This window comes from Suricata suricatta, chromosome 6 (genome assembly GCF_006229205.1).
Source record: "Suricata suricatta isolate VVHF042 chromosome 6, meerkat_22Aug2017_6uvM2_HiC, whole genome shotgun sequence".
Lineage (NCBI taxonomy): Eukaryota > Metazoa > Chordata > Mammalia > Carnivora > Herpestidae > Suricata > Suricata suricatta.
This window is the reverse complement of record NC_043705.1, coordinates 52205378-52225721: the sequence shown is the minus strand read 5'-3', so window position 1 is coordinate 52225721 and position 20344 is coordinate 52205378.

Below are 20344 nucleotides of genomic sequence, written 5' to 3'. Positions count from 1 at the left end.
CCTGTGTGTGGGCCTCAGGAATGCCAGATAGCAGCTGTAGCTCACAGGGTCCCATGTGCTCTCCATTCAGCAAAAGTGGGACAGGCTAAGGGGGAGAAGCATGGCCAGATGAAGCTCTTCTCTTTTCTGAGGACAGTAATAGTTCACCACAGGACCCACCTAGGAGACTTACACGTAACCTCTTGTTGGCCAGAACTAGGTCATGTGAACTTCCAAAGAAATAAGAGAGACCCAAGAAAGGAGTGCCTTCACTGGAACACATGGCCAGCCTGCACGAAAATGTGATTTTGTTAGTAAGGATGAAAGGAGGAGTGGATGGATTGGCAACTGCACAATCAAAGGGTCACGTTAAAGCGCAGTGTTGTTGATTGAGTGATTACAATGTGCTCAGTCGACGCTACGGATGTGCTTTACAATCCTCTCAAGCCTCACAACCCATGCAGGTAAATATAGAACTTTCTTAACAGCTCCTTCATTTATAAAATAAGGATTAATATTTTCTAACAGAAAGAGTTAATAATTCACAAATTTAAATTTAGAAAATTTTAAGTTATTTTTTTTAGAGAGAGGGGTGGGCAGAGAGAGACAGAGACACAGAATCTGAAGCAGGCTTCAGGCTCTGAGCTGTCAGCACAGAGCCCGATGAGGGGCTTGAACTCATGAGCTGTGAGATCATGACCTGAACTTGAAGTCAGATGCTTAATCGACTGAGCCACCCAAGCACCCCAATAATTCACAAATTTAAGAGAAAGTACTGTACTCAGTGCCTGGCACATAGTAGGTTCTTGATGATTTTCAGCCATAATTTTTATTTTTAAAGATTTCATTTTCTTTGTAAAGGTTTTGTTTTGTTTTGTTTTGAGAAAAAGAGCACATGAGCAAGGAAGGGGCAGAGAAAGAGAGAGAGAGAATCCCAAGCAGGCTCCACACTGCCAGCACAGGGCACAATGTGGGGCTCAGACTCAAGAAACTATGAGATCATGACCTGAGCCAAAGTCAAGAGCTGTACGCTTAACCGACTGAGCCACCTAGGTGCCCCAAAGATTTTATTTTTTTTTAAGTAATCTCTACTCCCAACACGGGTCTTAAATTCACAACCCCCGAGGATCAAGTCACATGATCCTCTGAGCCAGACAGGCGCCCGTCAGCCATCATTTTAAAACACCACTAGGAGAAACGCATCTGCTAAATCTAAAAGTGAGTGCCTATTTCATGCAAGTAATTGCGTTAAAGGCGAGCATGCCAATCGCCTAACCCTGTCCTCAGAGCGACCCTGATAGCAGGCACTATTATTACCCTTATTTTGTAGATGAAGAAACAGGTTTTGAGAGATTATCTAACTTGCCCAAGGGAGTGGTGGAGCCTGGGCTTCAAGGCATGCTCTCTGACCTGCTCCCCTCCGTCCAGGAATGTGGAGGCGACGTGATTCACAGGGCTGAGCCTGACTGTAGGAAACCCAGGGCTCTGTGTCCAGCACATCCAGCAAGACCTGACTTCCTATGAAAATCCAAGAAGGCGGCAGCTGGTGGGTCCTGTCCTAAGACATGAAAACTAAAGAAGCACATGGGAGGACTCTGTGTTGTGACTCAAAACGTTCCTTGACAACACGTTCTGAAGACAAGATTGTGGAGCATTTAAAAATAAATGGGGGGCCCCCTGGGTGGCTGCTTCATTCAATAATTTATTGAGCTATACTTTTCTATTTGTACAACTTTGATTTACTGAGAGGTTGAACATGCAATGGACAATAGCCAGACCATAATAGGAAGAGAACTCTGACCCACAGTCTGCAGCAACCAGCCCAGGAAGCCATAATCTATAGCAGCCCACAACTGAAGCCAGGCTTGTGGGAAGTCAGACCACTATCTCTAGCAACTGGTTCAGGAAGCCAAACAATAACCCATGGAACAATCGGCTCAAAATGGCCAGGATTTGGGTGCATAACGGTTACGTTCCCTAATTTGTGTCCTTGCTTCTAACCTGGAACCAGCCAGAGAGAGCAACTATGCGCCCCTGACCACCATAGGCCGCCCTTTTAACGGCCCACCTACAGCTTCCCCACACCACCTGCTTCCAATCAGGGTGTATCTGGAACCTTCCCTTTCCTCCCCGATAGAGCTTTCCCACTTCTCAGCCAGCCTTTGAGACTCTGCCACAACACGACTGACAGCGGCTGACTCCGGCTGCAGCAAGCTATGAATAAATAGCCTTTGCCTGCTCACATTTGGCAGGTCTTTGTTTACTCCCCAAACTGTTTGTTCAATAAAATAATTCAATATTTCAATAAAAAGACTCACAAAAACGAAGTGGGGATCAACACCGTACCTTCTGCATAAACTGGGTTTTCAGGAGGATGTTGTTTCAGCCTGACAATAAAATGAAAAGGGCACAATACATATAAAATGAAGGAAAAATGGATTCTGAGCTAATGGGGTTGAGATTAGGGCATCTGGTTTGTCAAAAGGAGAGCAGTTGCTTTGTTTGGGAATATTTTGCAAAAAGCGAGAACACTTAAGTTTGTTTTACAGCCATATACATGGTGCACATGAATGTATGAATAAATGCAAAAACTTAGCAGCTAATTCCTGGTCGTGCCTGTCACAAATCTTAAGTGCTTCGCCCGTCTGACACATACTCAGACAAGCCATCTGTCCTGCATTTGAGTTTAATCATAGACAATGAATTTTAAAGCTCTGTTATTTGTCAGACATTGGACCACTAAGTTTAAGACCTAAGTTTCAGAGGGGAAAAAATGTACACTGAGACATGACTATGAATTAAAAGTAATTTGAATAAATAAATTATAAATCTACCATAATCTTGTCCAGCTCTGTTTACAGCCCAGCTTGCTTTGTGAGTCCCCAGGAACCAAAGGAGACAAAGTTTCTGTCTTTCTGTCTCTCTGGTCCTGTCTCCTTGGCAACCTAATCTTTATCTGAAGAAAGATGGAGGACTGTGTAGAGTAAAGGCAGTTGGAATTTCAGCAAAGTCACTCACTAATCCTTCTGGTGTGTTATCAAATGCTTTGTTTTGTTACAAAAAGTTATTTTACACCCACTTTGTAGATGGTACTGGGAGGTGTTTATTGGATATCCTGGAAAGGTGGAGAGAATGTGTCTACACAAAGCTGTAACACCGAAGAAGATGAAATCAGCCTCTTGGTGGACACAAACTGGGCACCTGCAAAGTGAGAACTGAATGTCTCCTGGGGCGCCTGGCTGGACGTCCATGGAGCTCGCGACTCACGATCTTGGGGTCATGAGTTTAAGCCTCACGTCAGGCATAGAGATTACTTTAGAAAAACCTCTCTCTCTAAGGTTCTAACTAATATATACACAAGCTCTAACTGCAAACACCTTTGGTCTCACTTAGCCACCCACATACTGTCTTGCCAAGCATTGCTGCCAGGAGAACCGTTCTGAGAGAATGAATCTTGGAATTTTGAAATCCTTTGTATTCTCTGGAGGAAAGGAAGGGGGAAAGAGGAAAAAGGTGAAGAACACTCTGAGGAAGGTGAGTCTGTTGGGTGGTGGACCTGTCACATGCCTTTCTGGTACTTCTTGAGAGTGTGCTTACTGAGGAGATGGATGGGGGTCAACCAACATCCCCAGGCTCCTTTGGGGGGCCTGTTAGTCATTCACACGTTTATATGAATCCGGCCAGGTGGAAGGGTGGGTGCAGCTTGGGAGTGCTGACAGACTGCTTCCGGCAACCCTGGCAGGGCACTTGCCTGACCTGGATTCAGACAGTACGGCACCCCCCGGGGGGAACACCAGGAGTTAGGAAGCCTGTAGGTGTAATAGTAGCAGGTAGGAGAAGAATGAGAAAGGCAAATTTTTACTTCAAATATTATGGTTAGGGAGGAAGGGCGGATGACTGTGTGGCACCCAGAGACTTTTAGGGCCGTGGAACTATTCTGTATGAGATGACAAAGGTGAGTGCTTGTCATTCCACATGTCACAACACATAGAATGTGCATCACCCGGAGTGGATCCTAATGCAAAGGACGATGTTAGGTGATAACGCCGTGTCAGTGGAGGTTCTTACCAGAAGCAGGTGGTAACAAAAGCACTGCTGTGGTGCCAGATGCTGGCAGAGGGGAGGGTGTGCGTGTGCGCACTCATGAGGGATGCTCTACCCTTTGCTCTCAATTTTGCTGTGAACCTAAACCTGTTCTAAAAAACGTTTATTAGGGGCGCCTGGGTGGCTCAGTTGGTTGAGCATACGGCTTCGGCTCAGGTCATGACCTCGCGGTTCGCGAGTTCGAGCCCCGCATCGGGCTCTGTGCTGACAGCTCAGAACCTGCAGCCTGTCTTCAGATTCTGTATCTCCCTCTCTCTCTGACCCTCCCCTGCTCATGCTGTCTCTGTCTCTCAAAAATAAGTAAAAAACATAAAAAATAAAAAATGTTTATTAAATGCCAAAAGATTACATTAGAAGCAAAAGGGGTCTTTTTGGGGTGCCCAGTAAGTTGTTCAATCTAATCAAGCATACAGTATAAATTTTTAAAAATGTCATTGTGAGTGTATTCCAAGTACTGGAACAAGAAAAAAATCTTCTTTCCCATTCCCGTGTCCATTGTCCCAGGACCCAGAATCAAGCCAGCACTAGTAGAGGCTCAGGAAATGGACTCACGATGGCTAATCATGACCCAACCACCAATGATTACACTGCCGATAGGCTATGTGTCCCATGTTCCGAATTACCAACTCACCCAGAACTTAATGACAGCCTGTATTTTGGCAAATACCCATCCACGAATATCTGCACTCACAGTGGAAATGCTAATTCAGGGATTTTATTTCTGCAAGTGTCTCTCTCCCCAATACTTGGCATGCAGAATTTAATTCCTGTAATATATTTTTGTTTTCCTTTTCAGGTATTTCTCTGGAGCAGAAAAGTGATTTTATAAAATGGCTGAATGGGTGTGCAGATGCCCATGTGTGACTAGAACTTGTGTCTTATCATTTGCTTTATTTGCTGGGAACAAAATTAATTCCATTTGCTGGAAGTGTAAAAATGTTCAAAGAGATAAACTAAACTATTTGGGAAGAACAGTGGGTGTTACAAAAAGTTTTACTGGAGCTGATTAAAGATGGAAGGGAGGGAAGCAAAGTGTTTCTCTTGGAGGACAGTAGCTTGGCCTTGATGGCCAGTGCTAGGGGCAGAACTCCTTGAGCTTTCTGTGAAGAAGCACCTTTCAGCCTTGGTATCTCTAAGGGTAAAGAAGAAATTTATGTGGCACTCACCACTTCTCCTGCCACCCAAGAATTGCACGAAAGGCAGAGAACCATGGAATCCTGAGGTCTCTTGGTTGATTCTGTTTGTGTCCTGTCCTGCAACATTGAGTGTGCTACTCAGGGTGATACCGTCATTAGTAGATCTTGTCTAGCCTCTGATGACAAGGGACAGGCATGACTCCTTCCTACACATCACTGATGTAGGAGCTCTCAGAACCGGGGAGGAAAGAAACTTGAGGTGGGAAGGTGCTCTTCTAATTGCACTTGGAGGCTGGGGACCAGGCATTAGCCCTTAGTGGGGAGCAGAGAGGGGAGAATCTGAGACAGAGAGAGATCTGCATCTCTCCTCGCTCTGGGTTGGCTTATGCAACCCACAACCCTTGTTCGTAGGTGGGCATGGAAAGGCATGAGAGAGTCTGTGATGGGTCTAGTTGAAGACTAAGATTGAGCCCGCCCCGCGGTCTGTCATCTTGTCCTGTGGCCCTATGATTTCGTGTGGGCAGGACATGTGTAGGAAGGTGACAGAAGTTCTTTTCCAAGAGATGCCATCACCCCAGTGGCCCAGCTTTTAGCTCTTACTTAAAAAAGGGCCAGTTTCTTCACTTTCTTTTTTATATTTGGGGATATGACTAAATGTTCTTGAAAATTTCTTAGCATTTGGCAATCATCTGCCTGAGCAGAGTGATATGATTGCTCTGTTCACAACTAAGCTGCAATTTTAGGCAGAATTTTCAGAGCATCTCAGCATCTAACAACTCATGAAAGCTTGACAGTAATTTCAGGACACATAACACCTGTTTATTTCATTTTGTTACAAGTCACCTGGGCAAAAACTTCCTCACTCTGGTCTATAAATGAGCTAATATCCAATTAGAACATTCTGGCTAATAGCAGTAGCAATCTTCCCTGAGCCATCTATAATGAAGCCTTAAAGGTAATGGCACTTCTCCATGTTAACAAAACAAAACCATTATTTTTCTTTGTGGCTCAGATGGGCTATTTGCTAACGTCTTACTAGTTCTAAAAGCTCATTCTCTGAGGAGGAAGTAGACCTGGTTTCTTTGAGTACAAACTACTCCTCTTATCTGGGAATTTTGAACAAAAGGATCTGGGATCCATTTAATGTGCATTTTGTTTTATTTATTTATTTTTTCATTTTTTAGAGGGAGAGCTAGCTAGATCGTGAGCAGGGAAGAAGGGCAAAGGGGGAGGGGAGAGAGAGGTGGGGGGCCGGAGACTCCCAGGCAGACTCCACACTTAGCACAGAGTCCGATCCCACAACCCTGGGATCATGACCTGAGCTGAAATCAAGAGTTGGACACTCAACTAACTGAGCTCCCCCAGGTGCTCTAATGCGCATTTTAAAATAATGCGGTTCTGTACTATGGCCTAGCACTTTGTGATCATTTTTAAAAGAACAACTATTGCATCTATTCAAGATTTTCCAACGGGGCCTTTTGAGTATTATTATTAAATAGATACCAAGCACACGGAACACAGAGCACCATAGTTATTTCTCTCCCATCCCCCCCCCGCCCCCATGGCTATAATGTTTCTCAGGAAAAGTATAGTGATTGAATGCATTTGCAAGGGCCTCCCTGCTTTGGAAGCAGCAGGAAGCCCACATTGGTCACCTTCAGGTTATTATTTAACCTGACCACACAGCAAGTGTCTTTCTTTAAGGTCGGTTTCCTGTTTCTGGTGTGCAGTGTTAGAGGATGGCCAGAGCATGATAGCGGCTTGGAGAAGATGGCAGCTGACGCCAGTCCCGTGGTACTATGGCCACGGCCAGAACGGAGCCAATGCACCCACTGCAGGCTGAAGTCCTCATCCTGCTTCCGGGTCCTTTGGCCAAACTGGAGACCGTAGGAAATGACTGAAAGTGGGGGCACCTGGGTGGCTCAGTCAGTTGAGCCTCAGACTTCGGCTCAGGTCTTGGTCTCACGGTTTGTGGGGTTGAGTCCCACATCGGGCTCTGTGCTGGCAGCTCAGAGCCTGGAGCCTGCTTCTGTGTGTGTGTGTGTGTGTGTGTGTGTGTGTGTGTGCCTCTCCCCAGTTGACACTCTGTTTCTCTCTCTCTCAAAAATAAAGAAACATTAAAAATTTTTTTAATTAAAAAGAAAAGGAAATGACTGAGGGTCATCTGAGCTGGGGCCCAGTCAAACAGTTGGAAGTTCCTCTTTAGTGCTCCATGCATGTTTTCTCTGCACCTGTTCTCTACCCCCAGAGATGAAGCTCTCGTGATATCATGGGCTCAGAGCTGATCATCAGTCTGGGGCTTGAGGCCGACCTTGAATCTGGACTCTGGGCCCATGCTTAATTCTCTGTGGTGGTAATGAAAGCTCATTAAAAAGCTGACACATTGTTTTCAGCCTTTAGCTCATCGCTGTGATTCACTGAAGTGTCTTAAGGAAGAAGAAGAAACCAAATTAGTTACAGGAAAAAAAAAGAAACATTTGGGGCCTCCCATTTGATGTCATAAAGATATTTGTAATTTGAGAGTTATTAACTGATCCCTTGAAGAGCCCCTTCTGTTGAAATGTTAACAGCAGGAGACAAGTTAAACCGCCGGAGTGCTGTCCTTCACCCACTTGAAGTGTTACTGAGGAACTGAAATAGAATCCCTGACAGCCACACGCCTTGCTGCAAATTCATCCTCAGAATTTAAGTGAAGGAGGAATGACAGATGAAGTTTTTTAAATGCAGAAAAAAATTGACTGGAGAGCTTTCATGTTTCAGCTGGATAAAAATAATTTCAAACTTCTCTTTTTTACCAAAATTAAAAGATCTGAATAACTCGGGCTATTCCTTTTATACCACGGTGCATAAAACTAGATTTGTTTAAATAGCAGTAAACACTGCCTTGTTATTGAACTTGATCATCATAATTCCAGATGGGAATATTTTCCAGGGAATTTGAAGAAATATTTTTTGAGGTGAGGTTTGGGGCTTGATGCAGCAGCACCTGTGATGGGAGGGTCCCCGGAAATGTGCCAGAGGCCCAAAGGAAAAACTAGGTGCTACTAGGAAGAACCACCCAGCTTTTGAAAAATAAGAATCAGAATAGATCCCCAGTTAAGCCATTTATTATGTAACAAACGTCTGAAAGCCTGTAAGAATGACTTATGTTTAAATGCTGATAAGCAAGAATTGTTTGAAATTTGAGACCCATCTTTCCAGAGAGGGGGTTAACCTGGATGAGTACAGCTTTTACGCTGGCCCCTAAAATGGTGTGGCTCAGATACATTTGATCCCTAATACCATACATGTGGTTTCTGATGAATCTGGTGTAGGGAGAGAGCAGGCAGAATCAATCACACTATACCTATTAATCTGCAACTTGCGTTTTTCTCTTCATGTGTCCTCCAGTTCTTTCCATGTGAATGTTCTCCAAATTGTGTTCTCTTTTCCTCTGGAAGGGGGATGGATATATGGACATTAGGAATCAGTAGGCACTCTGACCTACCCTATGTCTTACATGCTCTGCAGACATATCCAACAAGACATGGTCTTTGTTCTTTCCTGTTTCACATTCTATTGGTCTCCTCGATTCAAGTTGTCCAGTAAACACTTGTACTTCACTTCTAACTGCCTTTTTTTGGGGTCTTTTGCCCATTTGATTCTGAGTTCCAAACATTTGAATGGATGCAATCAATAAGCATATTCACAGTGGCTTGGCTATGGACAGAACTTCCTAACTAACTCTCATAAGCTTTATTTTCCAGAAGCGCAGCTGGTTGGCAAAGTGCTCAGACCTCCAAAAGACTCTACTTGATGCCTTTGCAATGCATTTGATATCACCATTATGGTCTGTAACCCTGGCTCCGCCCAACCTCTCACAGTGTTGTGCCAGGATCTCTGTCCATCACCACTGCCACGAATGTAAGATGTGCAGTCAAGAACTGATGCATCGAGCAGCAGAGCAGATGCGTAGCAGAATAGTATGCTGATAGTACATAGGAGAGAAGAAAATGGACATGCAAAGCATTGACTCAGGTTAACCAGTAGACCTTACGTATCTTCCTGCCTTTAAGAGCAACATGAAATTTTTTATTTAAAAAAATGGCATTATGAACAAATAGAGGTGCCATTTTTAAACTCTATTTTTAGCTTTGAATGAAGTGACTGCAGTAAAAATGTACTTGTTTGTTTACTGAGGAAATGGAAGTTGAGTGAATAAAAACTTTTCTTTCTTGGTGTGCCTAGATGGCTTGGTCCATTAAGTGTCCGACTTTGGCTCAGGTCATGCTCTCACAGTTCGTGGGTTCGAGCCCCGCGTTGGGCTCTGTGCTGACAGCTCAGAGCCTGGAGCCTGCTTCAGATTCTGTGTCTCCCTCTCTCTGCCCCTCCCCTACTCACACTCTATTGCTCTCTCTCAAAAAAAAAAAAAAACCCTTTCTTTCTTAAACTGATGTCTTCTTTCTTGGGGAGTAGGGCTTTTAAAAAAATTAATTGCAGCAGAGAACCCCTAAATCATGAGAGCAAGGCAGAGACACTTGGCTTGATCTTATTCTCCTAGCTTGCAATTACATCACCCCATGTCACTAGCTGCAGAATGTGTTCAATTAGGTAGTGTCTTTAATCTGGAATGTCTCCATACTTGAAAAACATTATTGCTTTAATTATCACCACACCCATAGGAGGAACCAGAGGTGGAAACTCTGACCAGCATCCCGGTATCACAGGTGAAGAGTGAAAGAAGGGCTGCTGAGTGACTAGACAGACAGCCTCGAAGGCCTGGAGGCAGCCAGCGTGCCGGCACCGTGGCACTGGGTTCAAACTCACAGGTCATGACGTTGGTCTGTAATGACCATTGTACACTGACTGTGATAGCTGATGACCCTGAGGCACGCTGGAGTAGTCCATCAGCAATGGATTTGAATGGAGTCAAAACCAGGGAGATGCTTCTTGTTCTGGCTCCACTGAGTGTAAAAGAACACTTTGCAGGTGTCTGGCAAGACTAGTACCTTCAGGGGATTTTGAATCACTGATTTTGGGCAGCCTGGCCAGAAAGTTAGACCTGAGGAACAAATCAGCACTCGCTGGTCTTGCCTTTGGATTGTCCTCTTCTGTAGTCCTTTAGGCCAACAAAAGCACATGTGCTCGCTCTCGCTCTTGCTCTCGCTCTCTCTCTCTCTCTCTCTTTCTCTTTCCCTCTCTCTCTCCCACCACCACCCTCGTCTCCCTGCACCATGCACACTCCAGCTCTCCTCTGGCTGTGTGAATCTTTTTCAGTTGACAGGGAGAACTACAATACCATGGTATTAAGAATTAAGACCATATTTCCTCTAAAACAAAATCTCAAAGGACCAAGAGCCTGGTACTGCTGATCCAGCTGGTTATCTCCCTGGGCAGCTGGTGTCTCTCAGAGCTGAAGGTGCGCAGAGCCTTTTGGATGTGAGGCACCAGGACTGCAGGAAGGGTGAGCACTGCTGGGTTTTGTCTGTGCCTCACATTTGTGAGGACTTCCTGAGGGACATGAAGTATGACATGGTGTGGCAGGAGGTACTGATGAGCAGGGGTGGTGTATACAGGACTAGTATTTTATTCCCTTACGTGAGAGACAGTCACACGAGGTGTCATACTGAGTCTTGGTACTTGAAGCCCTCTGAAGCAAGGGGTGTCTCTGCCCTATGGCCAAGAGTCTTAAGGTAGGGGGCCTGTGGGGAGATCACCTAGTCCAGAGGTCCTCATGCCAATCACAGGAAGTGCCTTGTTTTCCTTTTATTACAAATATTGTATAATTTTCCTCTTCACTATCCTAAATTAAAATCGCCAGAAAACATACTGCCCAATGTCCAATAACCGTTATCGTGCTCTGTGTCGGGTTCCCGGACAGCGTGAGGAGGCAGGAAGTGTATCAGACGTCCCCTCGGGGTTAACACGTGAAGGAGAGAGGGGGAAGCAGGACTGGCTGAGGTAAAAGTTGGGCTGTGCTTCGAGGCAATCTCCTAAGTGACTCAGCAGATCTCACAGGGAGCTCTGGAGCGGGGGTGATCCTGAGAGTTGTGCCCAACCAGAGCCTTACCACCACCCACTGCCCTTCAGTGACAGTCAATGGGTGCGGGCGGGTCCTGGGGAGCAGTCAGCCATCTGGAGACCAGAGCGGTGGCTGGGAAGGGTGGTGGCCATCAGCTATGGGCTGTCAGAGGTCACAGCAGTCAACGCTCAAGCAGCCGTGGGAGCCCTAAAGTGGGGACCTGGGAAGGGGCCACCGGGGTCCAGCACAAACATAATAGAAAGGAAAAATAATAGTAAAGTAATTCATCATAAAAGCATACATATTTCCAGCAGGACTAAACTAAAAGATGTGAAGTGGTCAGATACTTCGAACTATTTGTAATGAATTAGTTTGGGCTTAAGAGAAAGTAATACTCGATTGAATATTGTCAACACTTTCCCTTTATATTGGGCATTTTGAAATAAGGGCTAAGTAAGTATATATGTATCCATACTGGAATGTGACAGTTACATATGCAGACTGATACATTGTCATTAGATGTAAATGTCATCCATCTGCTGAAAAGGTGATCAGTTCTTGGGGAAATTCCACACAGAACAAGTATTTGCACACGGTGCTTTCATTTTTGGAAAATTCAATGTGTAATAAATCTGTGAAGAAAATATTTTGTGTTTATATGTTAAATGGAGTTAGATATGAGACTCAGCTAATTTATCAAGATTTTCACTTACATAAGCAGACATTTATTTGAGATTAGGGATGGATATGGGAAAATTCCTTGCCATGGGGACCAGATCCCACACTTTTCCGAGTGTTTACCACCTCTAGCCCCACACACTAAATGCTAGTGGTGTCTCCCAATCCGTGTGACAATCAAAAATACTTTCACAAATTTCCATTTTTCTCCAAGAGTAATACCCCTTCTTCTGAAAACTCAGTTAGTTAATCCTCTGCTTCTGTTTAGGTGTTTTGAAGGTGTTTTAAAAGCAAGAGACCTGGCAATTTCTGTTAGATCCCTATTTCAACAAACCAGCCCAAATTAAAGAGACCACACAGCTATGTGCACACATGGTCAAGAGCGAAAGTCACAAATGGGATCTCACAGCCTTGACGGCTGGCTCCCCGGCTCTCCCATTAACCCTGGGAGGTCACACTCTAGGGTTGGATCGTCCAAGCCACAATCTAGTTTATCTATAACTGACTGACTAGCATCCGGGAAGGGTTGTGGGCATCCTGGGTTCCCTTTATTTAGTCAGAATTTTACTGCCCGCTGCATTTCCGCAGTTGCTTCTTGCTTCGACAAAGCTGAATTTCAGGAGAAGACCGTGGATTCAGGGGGAAGTAATCTATCTTACCTGCTTACATATAAGCAAAAGAAATGGCTGTTTTCTCACAAGCTTCATTTGACCCTTAGTGGGGCAGACCTTGTGTATTCCTTTCCTCCTACATCAAACAGTTGGCTCCAGCAAACACGGCGGGAGTAGCCTGCCTAAGGGAAATGATGACAAATGGCAGGACAAGGACCTAGGAAATGGAATGAGAGAGAAGGAGAAAGATTTCCAAGCTGATTTGAATTATAAAACGACAGCCACACCAACTGGGAAATTGAAAAGGAAAGCTTTGCTATGAATTATCTTACGAGAGATGCTTTATGCTAATTCATATGTTAGGATTTAGTTGTAAAGTGCTTGTGCAGCAGAACTGCTCACACCAGTGATGGTCGGGTCTGTATAAAGAATTACAAGAGTCTGGAAATGACTGCCCGAGACTTAGAGTCATTTGCATCCAGAAGAGACCATGCTAAGGAGATGGATGTGTTTTATCCGTGCACCTGAATAACATACTGACAAGTGTTAGTCATTTGTTTATGAATATTTTCCATTATCACTCGTCTCTCAACATGTGGCAAACATTTATTTTGTTCTGTCCCCTCTTCTGTGGCTGCTGGAAACAGCTGGCACATATCTTTTTATAATTTTGCTGATGACTTTTCTGATGCACTGGGTTTCTTCTTGCAAGAGAAGAAATTATTGACTTTCCCAAGACATTAGTTCATTGTTGCCAGGATGCCCCTGGATTGTTTTTTAAATGAAGAATCGAGCACACTGCTGATTCTACCTCAAAATATGAGTATCTTAGGAATTTCTGAACAAATGTGTATGGACATAAGTGCCATTCTACACTCAAAGGACTACAGAGGGATAATTTTCTAAATTGTGGTATTACACCTTCATAGTCGCATTAGAAAAAGTGATGCTCAAAATGGTGTGCACACTGTTAACTGTAGCAAATCTGTAAATCTGATATGATGCAGCCTAATTTCAGTTTTATCCTGATTGTATGCAACTTATCTTTTTTTTTTAAGTAATACCAGCAATTCTTAGTATTTGGACTTCAAGTTAGGACTCAAAATGGACTTTTCAAATGCACATTCAAGAAGCAGAGCCATTGCATTTGGTAGTACTGCTTGTGCACAGTGTATCTGCTCATGTGCATCTCTACCATCACCGATGGAGGCAGGTGAACCTGGACTTGGTCAAAGTAGGCACCTTTAGGTGCCTTACGCTCATTATAAGGATGTCCCATTACCCAAAACCTCCTCCCTTCTTTAGTTCTTAGATTTGCACTTATAGTCTCGGGAATGTGGACTGAAATGGACAGATGCATCATGGCAAACCTATAGTCCTTGAGAGGAACGCAACTTTACCATTGGAACCCTCTCAAAGTAGATTACATCAAAACAGGTGACAAAGAATGATAATAAACCTGGGTGATATCATTGGTGGTAAAATGAAGGAGACCAGGAAACTAATTCCAAAGGCAATTACAAATGAAGATTCTAAAAAGATATTCTCCGTGAAATGAATATGCAACCTTCCAAATAGTTATTTTTTAAAAATTACATGCTTGCTTTTAAAAAAATTAAAGTCTCTCTTTACTTAGTACTTTTATTTTACATTCAGTTCTCAACTTTCTCTATTTCTAAGGACAAGGATATCATACATAATTGGTACCTATAACTTAAATATTTTATTGAACTGGTGACTAAAATGAAAGAGAGCAAATTAAATTTGATCCCCTCTTTTTGTTTCTGCCTGCACATTGTACATGAATGTAAAAAAATATATATACACTAGTATACATCCATGTACTCTTTTAGGCAAGAAGGCAAGCTATAAGAATATAAGTAAGAAAAGAGGTGAACCTGGTAAAAAGATACATTGTAGAGTCTGTCTCAGAGTGGTTGAGTTAATCTGAAATAAAAAGGACTGGTGTTTAAATAGCATCTCAAATGAAATCATATTATGTATTCTGGTTCAGAATTAACAGCAAAAAAAAAGAAAGAAAGAAAGAAAGAAAATATTATATATGTTTAAAATTTTAAAGCAAAAACTGAGTGATTTTTTCCCCCAAAAGCATAAAAGGGGGCTAATTGAAAATGGACAAAGAACATGAATAGACGGTATATCAAAGAAAATAAAACTAATAAAAAACATGGGAGGGCGCCTAGGTGGCTCAGTCCATTAAACATCTGACTCTTGATTTCAAGTCAGGTCATGATCTCATAGTGTGTGGGTCTGACCCCCATGTGGGTCTCTGTGCTATGACAGCACACAGCCTGGTTGAGATTCTCTCCCTCTCTCTGCTCCTGCCCTGCTTTATCTCTCTCTCTCTTGCAATCAAAAAAATAAATAAACCTAGGATCTTTTTTTTTTTTTTTGCCTAACAAATTAGTGAAAGTTCAGACAGAGAGAAAGAGAGAGAACTGACAGAAGTGTGACAGAACAGCACTTTCAGACATTGTCAGTGGAGCATAAACTCACACAATATTTTAAGGCATAATCTAGACTACACATTTTAAGAACCCTTAGAAGGCTGATACCTTTGGGGAGCCTGGGTCGCTGAGTCGGTTAAGTGTCCGACTCTCCACCCCAGCTCAGGTCTTGATCTCAGCGTTGTGAGTTCAAGCGCTGTACTGGGCTCTGTGCTGGGTGTGAACCCTACTTTAAAAAAATGGCTGACACTTTTGACACAGTTATGCCACATCCGAGAGTCCTTACTATGGAAGGACTTAGTGAGAAAGATTCAGGTTAAAATGAACGCTCTCCAAACCCCGAGTGCCCAGTGACAGACGGGTGGACGGTGAACAATGGCATATCAGCTTGATGGAATGCTGTGCAGCCATTAAATGTAATGTTGACAAGATATGTCATAAGGAGGGAGATGTTTATGTTAGAATGTTAAGTAAAAACAAAACTGCTCTCCTGGGAACGAAGGGTATATGGTGTGGAATAGTCCCTGGCACTGCGATAATGGTGACAGATGGTAGCTACACTGGGGGAGAGCAGAGCACAACGTCTAGAGAGGTGGAATCCTATGTTGTACACCTGAAACTGATGTAGCACTACGCTTCAATAAAAAAATAAAACAGCTCTCAGAGTCATATGTAGAGTAATTAAATTAGTTACGTTAAGAAGAAGAAAGGGCAAAACCCAAAAATGATGTATAAGACAGATGGCTGAAAATAAATAAGCGCAAATATAAACTCTGGTTTTATTTGGATGATGATGTAGCCCATGTATCATATGTTTCCTTTTTGCTTACTTTTCTAAGTTTTTTTTTATGTTTTTTAATTTATTTTTGAGAGACAGAGAGAGAGAGTGCGAACTGGCGAGGGTCAGAGAGAGAGGGAGACACAGAATCTGAAGCAGGCTCCAGGCTCTGAGCTAGCTGTCAGCACAGAGCCCGACGCAGGGCTCAAACTCACTAACTAAGAGATCGTGACCTGAGCCAAAGCCGGATGCTTAACTGACTGAGCCACCCAGGCGCCCCTCTGAGTTTTGTTTTGTGTTTTTTTTAAACAAACAAAAACAAAACTGGGGCATCTGGGTGGTTCAGTTGGTTTAAGCCTCTGACTTTGGCTCAGGTCATGATCTCGTGGTTCGTGAGTTCGAGCCCCATATCAGGCTCTCTGCTGACAACTCAGAGCCTGGAGGCTGCTTCAGATTCTGTCTCCCTTTCTCTCTGCCCCTTACCTGCTTGTGCTCTATCGCTTTCTCTCAGACACAAATAAACATTTAAAAAAACACACCACAAACACCCTACTTCAAAAATTATAAATTTAAAAACTATTAATAACATGTTACAATATACACTAAGAGAAGTAAATAGGCAGGCTCCTGTCCTGGTGTCACATGGAAAATCTTACCAGGTAAGTTTTCAAAAAAACTGGAGGTTTATGTGGTTTACACTGTGTTATTACTATAGAACATGAGACATAAAAGTGACAATTATCTAGTTATCATTTGCCTATGTGGCCTTCCAAGGACAGGACTGACTGAAATGGCTCTGTGAACCACCATTCCATGAGCTGCGCTGTGTGATCTCAGCCTGATGCTGTGCTGTCCACACACCCCACCCTCCTTCTCCGGCCTGCCTGCATGTCCCCTTCTCTTTACTGGGGCAGCCAGACTCCTGGATACTTCCGCAGAATGGTTGCTAGAATAAGCCACTCCTAGGCCATTCTGGGTTTTAATTTCTAGTGACTCACTATTGCCTGTCTACAGAAAGGCCCAGGATCGCCAGGTCTGACATTTCTTGTTCTCTTAGAATTATGCCTGCAGCTCCCAGTAATATTAGGAGTTATAAGTAGAAAACTAAGAAGTATCTTAGCTACAACAAGCAAACTGCGCTGGGGATCTTCATGGCTTCGAAGGAAGGGGCACTTCAAAGAAAGGCATTAATAGCTTTGCAAACTCCCTTTGCGTTGTTTGCCTGGAGAAAGGCTGGCTTTGCACTTTCCCACCCTTTTCTGAGCGAATCATACCTCCTCCTCTTTAAGGTTTCAAATTAAGCGTCACTTCTTCATGGATGCCTTCCTCAGTGCCAAAACCTGGGAGAGACACTATACGCTTCATAGCGCACCACCCTATCTTTCCTAGGACTTATAAGGAGTACTTGTAAGTATTAGTAAATCCTTATTTCCTGCTGGACTCGGAATCCATGAGAGCAGAAACCTTATCTATTCTATTTATCATCATGTCCCCAATGCCAAGAACAGGAGCCTGGTATGCACTGGGTGCTGAATAAATATTAGTTTAATGAATGCATTTTCCGGTGTGGTCTACTAAGGTAGAGAAAGAATGTTTGGCACAAAACCAAACAGTGGTGGAGTTGGAAGCATAAAAACGAAAAGCCTTACTGTTTTTTCCTTAAACAAGTATAAACATATACATAAGTAATATCCTATCCTTGCACTAGTATTGAGTTCAAGAAGATTGGCCTTGGCTTTCGTCTCTGAAAGTGATGAACAGTTTGCCCGGTTTCTCTATGGGGAGGTGAGCAGACATTGGTACTCCTCCAAAATTTAGGCTCTCTACCCCCTCGATAACTTTATCCACTTGAGCAGGGCCTTTATGTAAGTGAAGTTTAGCACAACTGAAGAAATGCACATGCACAGGAAGTCCTGTTGTGAATCCAGAGACCCCCTAAGTCCCTCTTTCCTGGAGTTCATGATAAATCGCTCCACTTAGCATATCTGTTGTTTGCCACCTCCACTTCCTTGCCTTTTTGTAAAAGCAAAATTCTTGGAATTTATCTTACAAGCACAAATCACCTGTAATTCTTTGCACTTAGTAGCTATTGAGCATGTAACTACAGAGCTTAACAATTACCATATACTGTAATCATGCAAAGATTTTAATCTTTCAAATTAGATCTCACCTCCACACTGGGAAAGAAAAGGAAATTTACAGGATCATTAGCTCATGGGCTAGCTGGCAGCTCTAGCAGTGTCAGGAAGTCATATTCGTGAATGGCATGAATGGTCTTAAGGTATTATTTATTTTTTATTAAGTGCCTTTCATTAAAACTGCCGTGCATGCTTTGTATTGAAGAAACTGGAGAAAAATGCTATTTGCAAGTGAAGGCGGCCTTTGTGCAGTAAAAAAACTTGAGCAGAGGATGGAATGTTTTGTAGTGGTATATTCTGCTGCCTTTCAGGGTGAATACTTAGACCTTCACATGTAACAGGGGAATAGAGCTGGATTTTAAAACTGGAAAGCCCTTGGGGCTCCTAGGTGGGTGGCTCAGTCGGTTAAGCGCCCGACTTCGGCCTGGGTCATTATCTCACGGTTCGTGGGTTCGAGCCCCGCATCAGGCTCTGAGATATCTGCACAGATTCTGTTTCAGATTCTGTGTCTTCCTCTCTCTCTGCCTTCCCCTCGCCCCCCACTCATGCTGTTTCTCTCTGTATCAATAATAAATGAACATAAAAAAATTAAAAAATAAATAAAACTGGAAAGCTCCCCCCCCCAAAAAAAGCCAAAATTTGTGTTCAGTCTTTATGAGCTGATTTCACACAAAATTTGGGAAAGAGAGTTTTGAGCTACAGAGCTACTTCTTCTTACCCCAAACCAGAGCCTGCTCCATCTTGCTCTCTGGAACAGATTGCATATGTCTGGTCCCTCCTCCACATTCAGGGATGCCACATTCATAACTTGCAATCAGCCATAGGGATACTCATTACACCATGACAATTGCCAGTGTGCAAACCGGGGCTCCGTCCACCGGACTGGCTGGTACACATTTACCAGTACATCACTTTCCCAAGCCTACCTCGAGGAGAGAGGGGCGAGGAAGAGAGGGAGGGAGGAAGATTTTGGAAGACACACACACACACAGACACACACACACACACACACACACACACACACACACACACACACACAGTAAGGCAACCAGTAGAAAAGTCCCTGGCCTAGTGCAGATGCCCAGTAAATTCGAATCCTCCCTCCCTCCAGCAGCAGACAAGAGGAGTGAGACCACAAAGCCAGTACAGCGACAGTGGAGATGTGCGTGGAAGACATCGTGCCAACTGGGTCTACTGTCTTTGATACATATGGCATTTTCAGAGGTTGACCCATGAGAGTGAGGAGTCTGGGGCTGATTGCGCTCAGCATCAACCCCTGAGAGCAGGGGAGTAGGGAGCAGAGAGATCTTGGGGGAATTTATTAAGTACAGAGGGAGCGTTGGGACTGAATTCAGGGTGTTGGGAGAGTTTGGAGCAATTTCTTTTCCAGAGACATAAAAAGAAAAGGTATTGAACTTGGTATTTTTTCAACTTTTCAATCTCATTAAATCATAAGCCATCTTTATTTACATATTCACTTATACAATAAAGGGAATCATTAGGATGAAATCATAATGCTAGTCAAAAAGTGTTAATGAGAACTTACATGACCTGTCCTGGAGCTCATCCTGCAGAACTTCCGGAGAAGGATCAAGCATAAGCCTCATTTCCAAAGGCTTTGTAATCTCTTCAGGACAAAGCTAACCCACAGAATATGGTAAGATAAAAATTAACTGCTGGGCACTTTTATGCTTGCTAAAAAGATTCCAGCAGGGTTTAGAGAAGGAAGGGTGCACAGTGGGTAGATAATTCTTCAAGACAATGATAATAGAGCTTTTCTGAGCTTCTGTGCCTGCTAATATATTTTTTATATCATTATGAGCGTGGTTACAATGATCAGTCAAATGATAGTACTGCTAAGAGGGGTCCATAATAATAAACTCTTTACGATGGTTTTAGACTCATTCTGCCTTTGAGCTACACTGCAAAGTAGGATGATTGCCAAGTATTTTTAAATCCCTGCTTTATACTCGCTGAGAGAGTCAAGTTCAATATCTTGTCTCCAGCTTTTTATCATGTCAGTAGCAGAACCAGGGAAAACCAAAACAAAGCACGAGTCTCCACTTGTGATTGCTGGCTCTAACTAAATAGCATGAAAAGTAGTATTAGGTCTGAAGATGGAAGCCAGCCTAGTGAAGTCCCAAGATGTCAGAGACGATGAGACCAACCAAGGAAGTGATACGTGCACTTCTTGGATGGCGAACAGACGCAGGATTTTCACCGGTAGACCTTCAGACAATAGGGAGGTATGTGGGCCATATAAGGAAAAATTGGAACTGTCAAGAGAAACCGAGATTAAGGTGTGCACATGGGCCTCTGTCTCAGCAAGGAGCAATTCTAGGAATGTTTTAGAGATAGCACCAGGCAGACCGGCTGAGGAAGTGCCGTGGGAACTCAGTACAAGTTCAGGGCTCAGCTTTTAGACCCCATGACCCAGGAATGAATTACAGA